This window comes from Cucurbita pepo, chromosome 6, assembly GCF_057944985.1.
Source record: "Cucurbita pepo subsp. pepo isolate OVF chromosome 6, ASM5794498v1, whole genome shotgun sequence".
NCBI classification, from domain to species: domain Eukaryota; kingdom Viridiplantae; phylum Streptophyta; class Magnoliopsida; order Cucurbitales; family Cucurbitaceae; genus Cucurbita; species Cucurbita pepo.
Window position 1 is genome coordinate 11,277,562 of NC_141803.1, and position 13,433 is coordinate 11,290,994.

The 13,433-nt window shown below is 43.5% G+C and overlaps 1 pseudogene; it reads right to left on the bottom strand.

Annotated features, from left to right (window-relative positions):
* Positions 1–7,381: 7,381 nt before the first annotated feature.
* LOC147792312 ((R)-mandelonitrile lyase-like pseudogene) lies at positions 7,382–12,095 on the bottom strand (annotated as a pseudogene).
* Positions 12,096–13,433: the final 1,338 nt, after the last annotated feature.

Consider the following 13,433-nt stretch of genomic DNA (forward strand, 5'->3'; position numbering starts at 1 on the left):
TTTATCCGTAAACCCTATTCCTTTCCCTGATTGAACAAGTAGTAAAGACACAAGACAAGATGCATTATCCCTGAAGTTCTAGCTAGTATAATAGGGAGAGGAAAGAACCAACTACTTAATTCATTCCGTAAAGCAAGAGAAGAAGAAAGAGGGCAAGGGCAGGTGGACGAACCATGAATTATATTCTCCTTTGCTCGCTAGGTAATTAGTATAGAAAGAATAGGTTACACGGCGAGAACTAGGTAAACTAAACTACTGATTAGGTGTAGGCGGGAAGTAGGTAAACTACTGATACTTCAAGTCAAGACTAAAGAGAGTTTACTGTCTTTGTAAAGAAGAAAGCGTCACCTTTTCGCTACTGAGCCCTCTATTTATTACTTGTTGATGTTACTCTGGGTAAGTAAATGAATGAATGAATGAAGCTGAACCGAACCTTTCCGTTACTGTCTTTGTTTGATTTAAGGTAGAGGAAAGACTAAGGATGAATTCTCCTGTTCGTATTCTTTAAGGTTTGAAGAGGGAGACTAAAGATTCCTTCTCTTGTTTGTTCCTATTCTTTAAAGTGGCTTAGCTAGCTCCGTAACTGTACCTTACCTTCCCCTTATTTATCTTTCTTTCACTTCTCTTTCTCCTCTCACTACTAACTCCTATTCATTCGACTGAACTACTGAACCTGACCTGGAACCACTATCAGTGTGTGTCTTCGCTCCTCTGCTTTCTCCTTAGTTAGTTCACTCCTATATCTATCTTTTGCTTATTCTGATTCCTTTACAGTAGAGACACTAAAGGGAAAGTCTGATTCATCTTTCTTTCTTTCTTTAGTGAAACTATAGCTCAAGTAGAATCTTACTGAATTGACTCAACGGCGGCTCCGAGGTGATTCTTTCTGGTATCCGTCCTCTCTCTCTCATACTGCTTTAAGGTTGGAGGATTTAGTTCAAGCTAGTCCCGTTCAGATATCTGTCTTTTTTAGGACTGTATGAAAGAACATATAGTAATTATCTAAACTATGAATATATCTATAATGGTTGCATCTAACATTTGCTCATAGTGTGGATAAGGCAGTCCCCGGAGCTAAGATACGCTATTCAAAGCAATCTGTCTGCCCAAGGCTAGTCGAGTCTAATGCTAGGCTGGCTAGGTGATTCCTCTCTATCAATGCCCGAAGCTTAATCCAGAGAGAGAGCTCACTATACCAGCAGGTTGCCACGTTTGCTTATGAAAGAATACCAGCTTATCCCGCCTGTCACGTCACCCAGCGCAGTAATAGTACGGACTTTCTTCCAGGCTTTCTCTTGCTTCATTGTAATTTAGCCAATACCGGAATTGACTGACTTGGTATTGTTAGCCTACCCCGCTTTTGACCGACCAGCCCTCCTTCCTTGTTTGAGGGAAGATTCCAATTCATATAACAAAAAGCAATCCCGAGATCTTCCCATTTGGAATAGTAAAGAGGTGTTTTTATCCCATCTTGATAGCCGGGGCTAACCCTCTCGGAGCATGTCTCAGCAATAATTCTAGAAAGAGGGATGGATATTGGCGCATCTTCACTAGTTGCCTTTCAAAAGTTCCTTCAGGTCTTAGTAAGAGCATTAATTCCTCGGATTCAGATGTATTTTGTAACACCCTATACAAGGAAAGCTAGAGCTGGATATCATGTCCCGTAGAGATAGGACTCGAAAGATTGTCCCATGTGAATATGAATCAAAATGAACTTGAAAGAATCCTCCTTGTTCTAAGAGTTCTGGCAGGGATCAGTGAGGGAACTAAACTAGCTTATTTGCTGTCTAGCCTTAGAACCTGCTATTGATCTATATGAACGGCAAGAAACTAGCCGCTTGAAAAGGGACATGGACTACTACTGAATAACGGAGACTTTCTTTATCCTTTATCCCTTGTCGTCAAAGGGTACTGGCTCGAAGACAGAAGCACTCGAACGTGAGTCACTTCTTTCTATTCTAACATTTTCCCCTTACCTGTAAATAAGCACAATAAAGGGGTTACCCCGAAAGGAGACGGAGTGACTCGCTAGAAAGGAACTGTCCTTTCCTTACTCTGTCGATGGTATACCTGAGATGGTAGTCTTTCTCCTTGGCTTGTACCCGAGATCCGATGTTCGAAAGACAACCCAATCCTTTTCCAGTAACCATTCATTCTGAGTGGCAGTTCGGATCTATGTTCAAAGGAGGGAGTCTATTAGCAGAGCGTCGATAATCGGGTTCTTGCCTTTCGTTTTGACTGGAGCATTTTCATCCCTTGCATTTGTTTGAATTTCGCACTATCTGGTCACTGGTTTGAAGTGAGTGTATGGAGAACCTAATGTTCTTATTTACTTGTTGGACAGGTTTATGCCATTTATCAATCACAGTCAAGCGCGGTTTCATGGTCGCAAAGAGACCCGGCATTTATCCCTGAATTTCTCTAGGATTATATCTTCTTCCTTAGTGGGTAGTGGGAGACCTTAAGAACCTAAGTAGAGTAGCAGTACTTGCCTTTTTCTTAGAGAGTGTATTTTGGAAGTCTATAGAATAGGGACTCCCCGGCCAATAAAGAAAGAGTTTGCTAACCACTCGGAGCTCTTTTGCAGTTAAGGATATCAGCTAGTTGGTTGGTTGGCTCTTCGATTAGGACTTTAAGTAGCTTTTTTGGACCGTTTGACTCCTAGCTCTTTTCTTTGCTAGTGAATGGAGGAATGCTAGTTTGGTTGGTGGAGATGGATCCCGGAAAACGAAACTAATGAACATGAATCCCATCCATAGAAGTCAATCTGAGTTGTTCCCTCCCATACGAAAAGTAGCATCCGCGGATGAAAGAGTGGACGAGCTTTCAATTACATCGTGTTGGCCGATAACTCTCTATCTGTTCATGGATGGTAGTTAACTGATTGGAGTTTGTGGAACAATCCCATCCTTTCTAGTACTTGTGTATTCTGCACACGAGTAAGAAATAGCTTTAGTTGTTGATGGAAGAGTGCCCTATTAACTTTGGAAACCATAGTGCCACCTAGCAACACAACTGAGGTCCTTCGTGTCTGTAATATTATTATGACACAGGCAGAAGACTGAGCGCTATGTCCCGGGCATTCGCCAGATACCCCTTAACCTGGGTCTGGTCTTTGCTCCTACATGGAAATCTGTACCTAGTGCGTCCAACTATCGCAAGAGGTTGGTAGAAGACATCAAGCAATAGGATGTTTGTTCTAACAGGTCTTTCTTCTTCTTCTTTCCCAAATCGATTGTTTGCTGGGGCGGGTCGCAAGATGTGGCTTTTTCCTTCTGTCTCTTCGGGGTTGTCTCTTCTTCCTCTTCCTTCCTTTTGTTAAGGAGGTCCCGCTCCATCCAAAGCTTCTGATAAAGAATAGCATTCAAGGTCCAATGGCAAAGATCGAATGAGGGAAGGATTGATTCACAGGTCTAGCTGCTCGGTATCGATTCATCTTTAGTAGCAAAAGCTCTTCCTTCTTCTTTCTTATCTGTCTTCTTCCATGTCTTCCTTCTTTCTCTGACATTCCAGCTTTTTCTATTTTCTTTGTTTACAAACGCTTTTATACGCTCTTATTAATATTAAGCCAAGTCAGTCCTTTTGCAGCCTAGTAAGAAGTAGTGACAGGCTCATTCTAAGTGGTAGTAGCATATGAGATAGTGGAACTAGCAGTCTCAGTCTTTGTTCAAGTTCAAATAGGCCCAGTCTTTTTTTGCTCGAGTCCAATCCCTTGTTGTCATAGATCGGAGGAATGCCCTTCTTTCCTTTAGTTTGCCCTTTCAGTGGAGTAAGCCAAAGCGAGTCTTGCTGGTCTGTCAAGTGCCATCTGCAGAACTTCTCGAACGAGGAAAAGGATCAATAACTTCGAAAGAATTGAACGAGGAGCCGTATGAGGATCTCATGTACGGTTCTGTCGAGTGGCAGGCAGTAAGGGTGACTTATCTGTCAGCTTTTCCAATATCACACCCTCAACCAAACTCTGCCTTACGTAAAGTTGCCAGAGTACGATTAACCTCTGGATTTGAAATCACTGCTTATATACCTGGTATTGCCCATAATGAACAAGAACATTCTGTAGTCTTAGTAAGAGGGCGAAGGGTGAAGTAAGGAGGAATTACCCACCTGGTGTGAGATATCACATTGTTCGAGGGACCCTAGATGCTGTCGGAGTAAAGAAAGGATCGTCAACAAGGGCGTTGACGTGCGTTGTAGATTCTTATCCAAGACTTGTATCATTTGATGATGCCATGTGAATCGCTAGAAAGATTGAAAGAAGTATATAGCTAACCCAATAACGAAAGTTGACTAAGGGGACTGGAGCAGGCTACCGTGAGACAAAAGATCTTCTTTCGTCAGGGATTCGATTCAGAACTATTAGATAAGGTCCAATATTGGAAGAATTTCAGAGGTTTTCCTTTACTTTGTCCCCGCGTCAACAAAGAATGAGAAATGCCTCGACTTAGAATAGGTACGAGTCCACTAGCAATGATTCGAAGCACCTCTTTTGACACTATTTCGGAAACCAACCCAAGGACTCAATCGTATGGATATGTAAAATCAAGAAAGGATTGATTTCCAATCCTAGCAGTAAAGGGAGGGAAAGAGATACTCAATTTCAAGTGAGTAAACAGAATTCCATACTCGATCTCATAGATACATATAGAATGATGTGGAAAGTAGTATGTACGGCTTGGAGGGAGGTCTTTCATATCTTTCGAGATCTGGAAAAGCCAAAATCCATGATTTTCTTAGCCCTTATAAAAGAAAGGAAAACTACTGATTCTTGAGAACCCCTTGCACGCTCATCTCACGTCGAGGTACTGCAGAAGAAAAAATAGCTAAATCAGACCCAATTTCTCGTAAAAGATTAGTTAACATCTTGGTTCACCTTATTCAGACGGAAACAAATCATTGGCTTATCTCTCTATCGAGCCATGAAAAAGATTCAACAAAAGACAGAAAGAAATACACTCACTATTTTACGTCAAGCAATACGCGGGTCACTCCCGGCAGTAAAAGCAAGACGTGTAGGCGGATCGACTGATCAAGTTCCCATTGAAATAGGATCTACACAAGGAAAAGCACTTGCCATTCGTTGGTTATTAGGGCCGAAAACGTCTGGGTCGAAATATGGCTTTCAAATTCAGTTCTGAATTAGTGGAATGAGGGAGAAAGAGACGGATAGGGTGGGAATGGATGTAGTTGAGTTGGAGTTTTTTCCTTTTCAGTCTAACAGTATGGAGATTGAATTGCCGCGATTCCGGCTACCTGTTCTTGTGGGAATCTCAAGTCGTCTCTCTGAGCCAGATCGAATCTTTCCTAGCCTCTTCCTGTTATCCCCTGCTCCTTTTCGGGTTGGGTTCAGGGCCCAGGCACCCTTCTCCTCTCCTCCTTACCCGTTAGTTGTTCGTTCTTTTCGAATTTGGTTTTGCGGGGTCTTTCTTAGGCTGTCACTTTAAAGAAGACGATCTAATATGGGAAGTTGATGTTGATGTTGTTGGGTGCCCCTCCTTGCGAGGTTCCGGTCCGACCTCTATTTTTTTGGCCTAATTGGAGTGGAAGGAGTCTTGCTGTGGAGATGGTTTACTCTGAACTTGAGATGCGTTTGGGAGTGGAACTTTGTTTACATTCCCCGTAAAAGAGTCAGTGTTGAATGGTTTTATCCCCCCTGAGGCCCATCCTCCCCTGGTTGGTTGACTGTACATCTTCAGTATCCCCCTCATTCTCACTCTAATAGAAAGGCCGGGAATGACCAGAGGTGTATGGAGGTTGACTCTGTCTACCTTTTTAACCGAAGGCATACATGGAGTTGGAACCGTTTTATCTAATACTAGTATGCGCGGGAAGTACTTCTGCCTCATCCTGTTCCTTCACGGTAGGTACGCTTGGCCCCTTGTTACATTGCCTTTTTGTATGCTTAATGTAATGGTCTGAGACATCAAGCCGCATCGGCTGCCTTCTCTTTGATTGATAATAAGGGAGAAAAGGTTTTAATGGACCTAGGGCGTCTAAGTGCCCCTTTTTTTTAGGGGAGCCGTTCCGTGTGGTAGAGGGCGAACAAAGGATAGCGTGCTTGTGTTGGAAGCGAGCAAGTGGGTGAACGAATCATCAACCAAACGGGCCACTTGGTAACTAGGAGTGTCTCTTCATCTTCATAGCTGGGATGCTTCGAGCTTCTGGGCCTTGAAAACCGGAATGGAATCTCGTGCCCCGAGGGCGGCTAGCACGTCCCGGCTAAATCTGACCTGATTCTTTCCACTCTCCCTCAACCCTGAGTTTGTTTCTTACCTAACCGGTGGCGTACGAGAGGGAGGAGCCTAAATACCCTGCCCCCATACTGGTGCGGACCGTTCTTGCCTTTGGTAATATCTGGTTGCTGGTCTGCTTTACATGGGTCCCCCTTTCTTTTTCATACTTCTGTTATTCGACTTTTGCCGGAGAAAGATATTATGACCTTAGTGATGCTTGCGTTGAGTATAATAATAAATACTCGTGATGAGTCCCCCTTAACTACACTATGCCTTTCTCTTTCTGTTTTGTTTAGTGTCATTTTCTGCTCTCTCACGCTAACGCTAATACTTCATCCTTTTTCCCGCTGTTATCCACTCCTATAAAATGCTAAAGAAGCCGGGCCATCCATCCTCTTTATCCTCATTGGACTCAAGGACATCGATAAGCTAAACCAATTAGTCAGTAGATTCGATCGATCTAAATCTGCCTAGCTCCCTTCCGAGAAAGAATCCCTTATACAAAAAACATCGAGAAAGATATTATGAGCACCAAGTGGATGCTGCATATCTTTTCTTCTTCTATATTTTGATATATCACACGTTGCCCCCTATCCCTATGAATTAGTTCCAAGAAAGGGGCCGTTCACGTCTTTTTTTCTCGGTTTTTGATGTAGTTGCAATAAGTTTCCTGATTTTCGTCGAGATGGGGTGTGAAGCGTCAGTACCTTTTTTAGAGTAGCCAAAGGGAAGAGCCGGCCGGTGGGAGCGAGAAGTTTTGGATTCGTGACTGGAATGTAGGGCAGGGAAAGTCCCGCCAAAATGTCCAAGACTGAGGGGCGGAACGCTTTCCGAAACAAATCCGTTTTTTTAATCAGCTTGAGCTGGACAGGGAAGGGCGAAGAAGACAAAAATACCAAGTAATTTACAGAAAGGGAAAGAGAGGGTTTGTGATCGAGTGCCATTGCTCCCACATCTTTTTCCGGTCCGGCCACGAGCATAAATGTTTTATTGGGTTTCGGACCTTATTCACTCGCCTTATCTTCTTTAACTTGGCATCCTGTAAGAAAAATGGTGCAGCAGTTGACTGACAATGCGGATTTGGAACTGGCAAATGAAAGAGAAACCCGAGAGGGTCTTTTCAATCTTTTTTCTTAATTGGTTGGAGAGAATCACCAATTTCTTATTTGTTCGGATTTGATTGTGTTCACAAGGGGAAAGGAGAAGAAGAAACCCAAAAACAGAAGCAGAAGAGGAAATACTGGTAAATGGCTAGCAGATTCGCAGCAAAGTCCGCTTATAGTTCCTTTTGGCACAACAGGGTAAGTAGTCAACTCTAACAAACCAACAAAAAGACTGAAGCATTCAGATAACAAGAAAGACACTGACCGTCCAAGCATCAAAAGAGGGGACTGGGCATTGGTCCCTGGTGATACAGTGAATATCGAACCATCAACAACTTGGAAAGCATCAATCCCAATAACCCTGAAATTGCGATCAACTACCTTGCCCACAAGGCATCCACCATGGTAGTGCCATATAGTACTCACTGCGGGCAAAACTCTCCCATCAGCCGATCATTTGATTGATCAACGGGCAATGCAGGCCCCACGTATCTTCAATCTCGGCCCCCAAACAAACCATTCCCTGAATTGGAAATCCTCCATGGAATGGCTCCTCAGTACATCACCGATCTTGCAGGTGCCATTCACACACCGCTCCACATACATCACCCGGATTACTAAAGTAGTTGAACCGTACAATTGGGTTAACCTTGACATCTATAGATGGCAACCGGAGTGAACAGAGAGTGGCCCAGTAATCTTCTCCATCAGGGTAGCCACAGTGAGATAGAGTGGTGAAGCTGGGTTCCGAATGAAAAGAGAGCGAGCCGGGGAGACAAAAGGTATGAGATTGGAAGTTGCTTCAAGGTAAGCCCCTGTCCCTGAATTGGTTATGCCCACGACTTGTATCAGAGAGTGCTCCAATGGGATTGGGGGCACAATTTAGATGCCATTTTGGGGGTTCTCATAGAGGAACTGTCCGACATAAGGCAAGTGATGAGACAGAGGAATTCCCCACGATGAGAGGGACGGCCTCGATCCAATGCCACTCAGAAGCGGAAGCTGTTGGCTTCCGAGAGCCCCAGCACAGAGGTGATCCTCTCCCTTTGCATTGCATGGCCCTCTTTCTTTGGTCGCGAAAAACAACCCCAATTACCGATTGCTTCGATCCGCGAAGAAGAGGCTAAAAGAATTCTTTCAACACTTGCATAGCTTGCATAGACTGCACTCTCATATTCAAAGCTTTCGCATAGCTGAGGAGATCAACAACACTGTGTCTACGACCAGAACTGTCGAATGTCGAACCACCAATCTTGGTACCCACTGAATGATCCAAAGTCAAACCATTATAGGGATCAACACCGGCTTCCAATAGCCCGTCTCTGACTGCCGATTGCCAATTCTTGAGCTCCGGCCTAACCTAAGATAGCCCTCTCAACCCACTCATAGGACTGGTTCACCACTCGGAGGTCCCAATTCACCCCTGACCTGACCTTCCGTAGAATTATTGATCGGCTCGACTATAGAACCCGGCATTGATAGCACTACTGCCGTCAAGAACCCGGCCTCGGGCATTGGGGACGCCGTCTTCGGAGGTTCAGGCTTGCACCGGGGAGTCGAAAGCACCTCCATGAGAGTGGTGAGGAAGACTGATTGGGTCATCAGATTAGGCTTTACGTACGGAACACCGCCCCTCTCCTTTCCTTTCCAGTCTCGCTTCTTCGCCCCTCTCCTTTCCAGTCGAGCTTCTTCGCCCCTCTACAGCAAGGGTTGAACTCCCTCACCTGAATTACCTTCGCTACTACTTAATAATTCAATCCGAAAAAAGCTTTATTCCATTGCTTGCCGTAATAACTTTAATACTCTGCTTGCCGTAATAACTTTAATACTTGCCGTAATAACCTTAACTTGCCGTAATAACCTTAAATACTCTGTCTATTCTATTTGATTATTACCTTCTAGTATATTGAACAACAAAGAAAGACTGAAGAAAGATTAATTCAATTCCGACTCTTAACCTTAAGAAGATTGAACAAGTAAAGACTATCGAAAGCCAGCCAGAGAGTTTACTGTCTTTGAAAGACTGACTGAACCGTTAACCCTTCGCTATTGAGCCTGAACCAATATTATTACTTGATTGAACAATTGAAGAATAGAAAACATTCTTTCTCTTCTCTTTCTCCTCTCACTAACTACTTAACTGACTCATTTAGCTTTTCCGATCGACCTGTATGTATGGTTCCGTAAACTAAGACTGAAGATAAGATTCCTTTCCTACTGTAGGATGATTCTTGCATTCACTCTTTTACTCGACACAAAAGGATGGAAGAGAATGCTGCGGCTGAACCTTAGACTCTCTATTCTTTGCACTTGGTAATAACATACTTACTTGTAGGTCTCACAGCTTCTCTCCTTTTCGTTCAGACTAAAGATTAATGGATTGAACGAGGTAAACAGGACGATTCCCCTATTTACACAGTAAGTAAACTAAGAAGAAAGACTCAACCTTAACTAACCTTTAGCCCTTATATTTATTTTGATTATTCTATTCCTTGACCAGATTGAAGTAGGTAAAGCTAGAAGAAGCCGAACCTGAACCCGATTGAACCTATCAAGGGGGATATTAATTAGCAGTAGAGGAAAGACTAAGAAGTATGAATAATAGTTTACGATGTTCGTTCTAGAATCAAGGAGTTAGCAGCTTTAGCTTTGAAAGACTCAAGAGAAAGAAGAAGAATATCCGCCTTTACTGGAGAGTCAAGAAAAGAGAACCTATTTATTCCACCTCCTCGTAAACAAGTCAAGACTAAAGAGAAAGCTAGCTACTGAACCTTGTTATTCAAAGTAAAGGAAGAGAAAGCAAGAGAAGATTAATGAGACTGAACGCAAGATAGATAATTTCTCCGTACCTTAATTCCTTACCTATTTATTAAAGAAGGAGGTAAAGCTCTGTCAGTTTGTTTGCTTCCTTTACTTACTGGGGGTTGAACTATTTCTTTTCTTTCTCTGCCGGAACTAGAAGAACCTCGGCTTCTTTCTCTGATCCTGAACGAACTCCTCTCCTTATATTCTATGTCTCGCTATTTCTTTTCTTTCGCTCCTCTCCCTTTGGTCTCGCTGTTGAACGAGTTCGCCTCTACACCTCGGGCTCACCGCTTTCGCTCCTTCCCCTTTTCTTTCCTATTACTTCTTTCACTCGGTAAATAGGTGTTTTATTCTATTCTTTCTCTGATCTTTCTTTCTCCTTCCTTATTCATCATTCATCAAGTGTTTCAAGACTCAACTAACGCCACGTGTCTCGAGATTCAGGGGTTGCCCAACTAGTTTTGATGAAATACAAGATGCTCCGGTTTCAGGGAATCCCTAAAAAGCCCAGGTTAAGACTAGACTAAGAGTAGGTGTGGTTGCAACCAATCCAATAGTGCTTCTTACGGAGAAGTGTTTCAAGTCATTCGATTAAGGGCACTAGCTACCCTTTCTTTCTTTCTTTCTTTCTTTGTCTGTATTTGTGACGGGAGGCAGGAAACTCCGTCTATACCACAGCTTGAGACGAGACCCGAGAGGCAGCGAGCGTAGTTTACGGAGGGAGAGGGAGTCATAGTTCCAATAGCGAAGGAATTAGAATGGCGGCCGCAAAGGATACAGAGCGTTTAGGCTAATGGTACTACTAGTCAACTACACACTCGCGTACGATTTCTGCGCTGACTGAACTTGCTTCGTAGACAAGGCTCGTTCCTTCGCATGCTTCGGGTGAAGCCGGGGTCGGATTCCCTCTCCTTTCCAGTCTCGCATATTCTCGGATTCCCTCTTCTTTATACTGTCGCCCAGGTAGGTCAAACTCTTAGATTCTCGACGTTTTATAGAGGTTTTATTCAAATCCCGACTCAACCCCTCGCCCTGCCTGTACCACAACCCTGCATTATCCCTTACCAACTACCTTCTGTCTACAATCTGGATAAAGTCCCTTGTAATAAGGATACGGAGAAGAGAGAAAGAAAAAGGGAAGGACAAAACGGATGCTTTTCTCAGAAGAAAGGGAAGGACGGACAAAACGTATGCTTTTCTCAAGGCAATCGGAATAGAATGTGGCCGAACAGCTTAGCAAAGTCCCTACGCATCTGTAGGTGCACCCCTATTTATAAGGAAAAGGGGTAAAGAGAAAAGAAAATGGAGAACTACCAAATCCCAGTCATTGGATTTGTTCGTACCATTCTGTCATCGATCACTGCTGGGTCGGTTGGTGAGTCACCCCCCAAAAAGCATCGATCAAGGTCAAGCATATATATATGTTTTCTGAAATGCTCAGCGGTCTCATTTCTGCTATGCCCTGCATCGTGTTCGTCTGTCTTTATTGAGCTTTCTTCACCGCCATGCGCTTTGCTTCGCTTTCTTTCTATTTATAGAAGAGAGAGACCATTGTCTTGAGAGTGAAAAGCAAGCGATAGAAAGTCTCGTCCCTCGTGCGTTCGCGGACTATCAAATGGTGATCTAATGAGATCATTAGTGAAAGAAGGACCAACGACGATCCTATCCTAAAGGAGAAGGAGGAGTAGGAGAAGTCAGTCTTCTTTGTTTGTTTGAAGATCTAGTAAGAAATCGGACAATTATGCCATTCGGAATCCGTCTTCTACAGAGGGAAAGCCTGTTACGAGTAAGTGGAGAGGAAAGATCTCCAGAGATTCTGATCTCATTCCATTCCAGTGGCTCGACCAGTAACCAATGGCGCAAACTCAAAAATCCCTGGTTTCCCGGTAGAACCCCATTTGGCCCAAGTTGTTGTGAACCCGGCAAAAATCAGCGGTTTTTCGCACAGCTTGCTCATAGTGCAGGTCCCACTTGTATATTGTATTTGGCCGAAGAAGCATCGGACAGGTTGGAGTTATTACCTTCTTGGGACTCTATAGACCAAGATCTGCTTTCATTATATGGGCAATACCGATCGACTTTAGTAGATCATATGGATGTAGAAAAAGCTTCGGATTTGAATGAATTGGAAACATCTCTTTTCCATTTCTATTTACCCAGTTCATATCTTTCTTTCGTGTGTTCCCGGGAGGAATTCCATCTATCTCGGGATACCACCTAAATAACATCGGCCAGAGGGTCAAATAGGTCGGGAAGAAAGAGTATGAGGTCTGGTCGGACGACATACATCTTGGTTGGTTTCAACACCACTAGAGATTTGACATATATTCAATCTTGATTCGGTGTGGGAAAGAGATTCCTATTTCATTTCAATAGCTGCCAAAACAGAACAGGGTGCAAAAAAGCGAAAGCCCCGATTTTCACTTCCTCCCAGATACACAGCTTACATACCCCGCTCAACATTCTTGGCAAACAATCGAATCTAGGGTCCGGAGGCAAATTAGCCATTCAATCTTGTAAACTAATCGAGACCGCAATTGGAAAAAGAGAGACGAACGGGGAGGAATAACCAATCGATAAAGGAACATGAAACCATTCTGTTTCAATAGAGGTACGAGAAAGGGTTGGGGGCAATGAAGTAGGTGAAGTGGTTGGATTTTGCGAGCTGTTCCAACCACGGCTGGATGTGATTCCAAGAGCCGAACGAGAATGAATACCACACATCAGAGTCAAGACCAGGCTCCCTAATAGAATGTTTAACCGATCCATTCCGGATCGACCGAATTGGTACAGAAGTTTGAACATGGGAAAACCAGAGAAAACACAACTTATTTGAATAACCCGGTGACCTACCAATTGTAGAAGTAGGATCTTTGGCAAGCAATAAGCACTTAAATAATACAATTCGAGTGTACCATCTTCTTTCTCATTTCGAGGAAAGGGTGCGGGAGGAAAAGGAAACAACAGAGGGATCCGAATCGGACCTAAATGGGAATGACATGAAAAGTCTTTTTCAAAACCTAGCATTAAGGGCGTTACGACGATATACGAGAGGAATGGAGAAAAACTCGTGATTGGTGTGGAGGGGAAGATCCGTTTATGAAATAGTGAAAGAAAGAGTCGTCTCATTTCCTGACTTCTTCGTTCTTTCAAATTCATTCACTTCAAGGCTGGTTCTGAACGCCGCGTAACATCATCTTCAACCAACCTCCACCGCCTTGTCTTATCCCGCCCTTTCGGTGCGTCCACTAAAGAATTGATTCTACACTAAATAGCTGCAACTATACGCTTACTA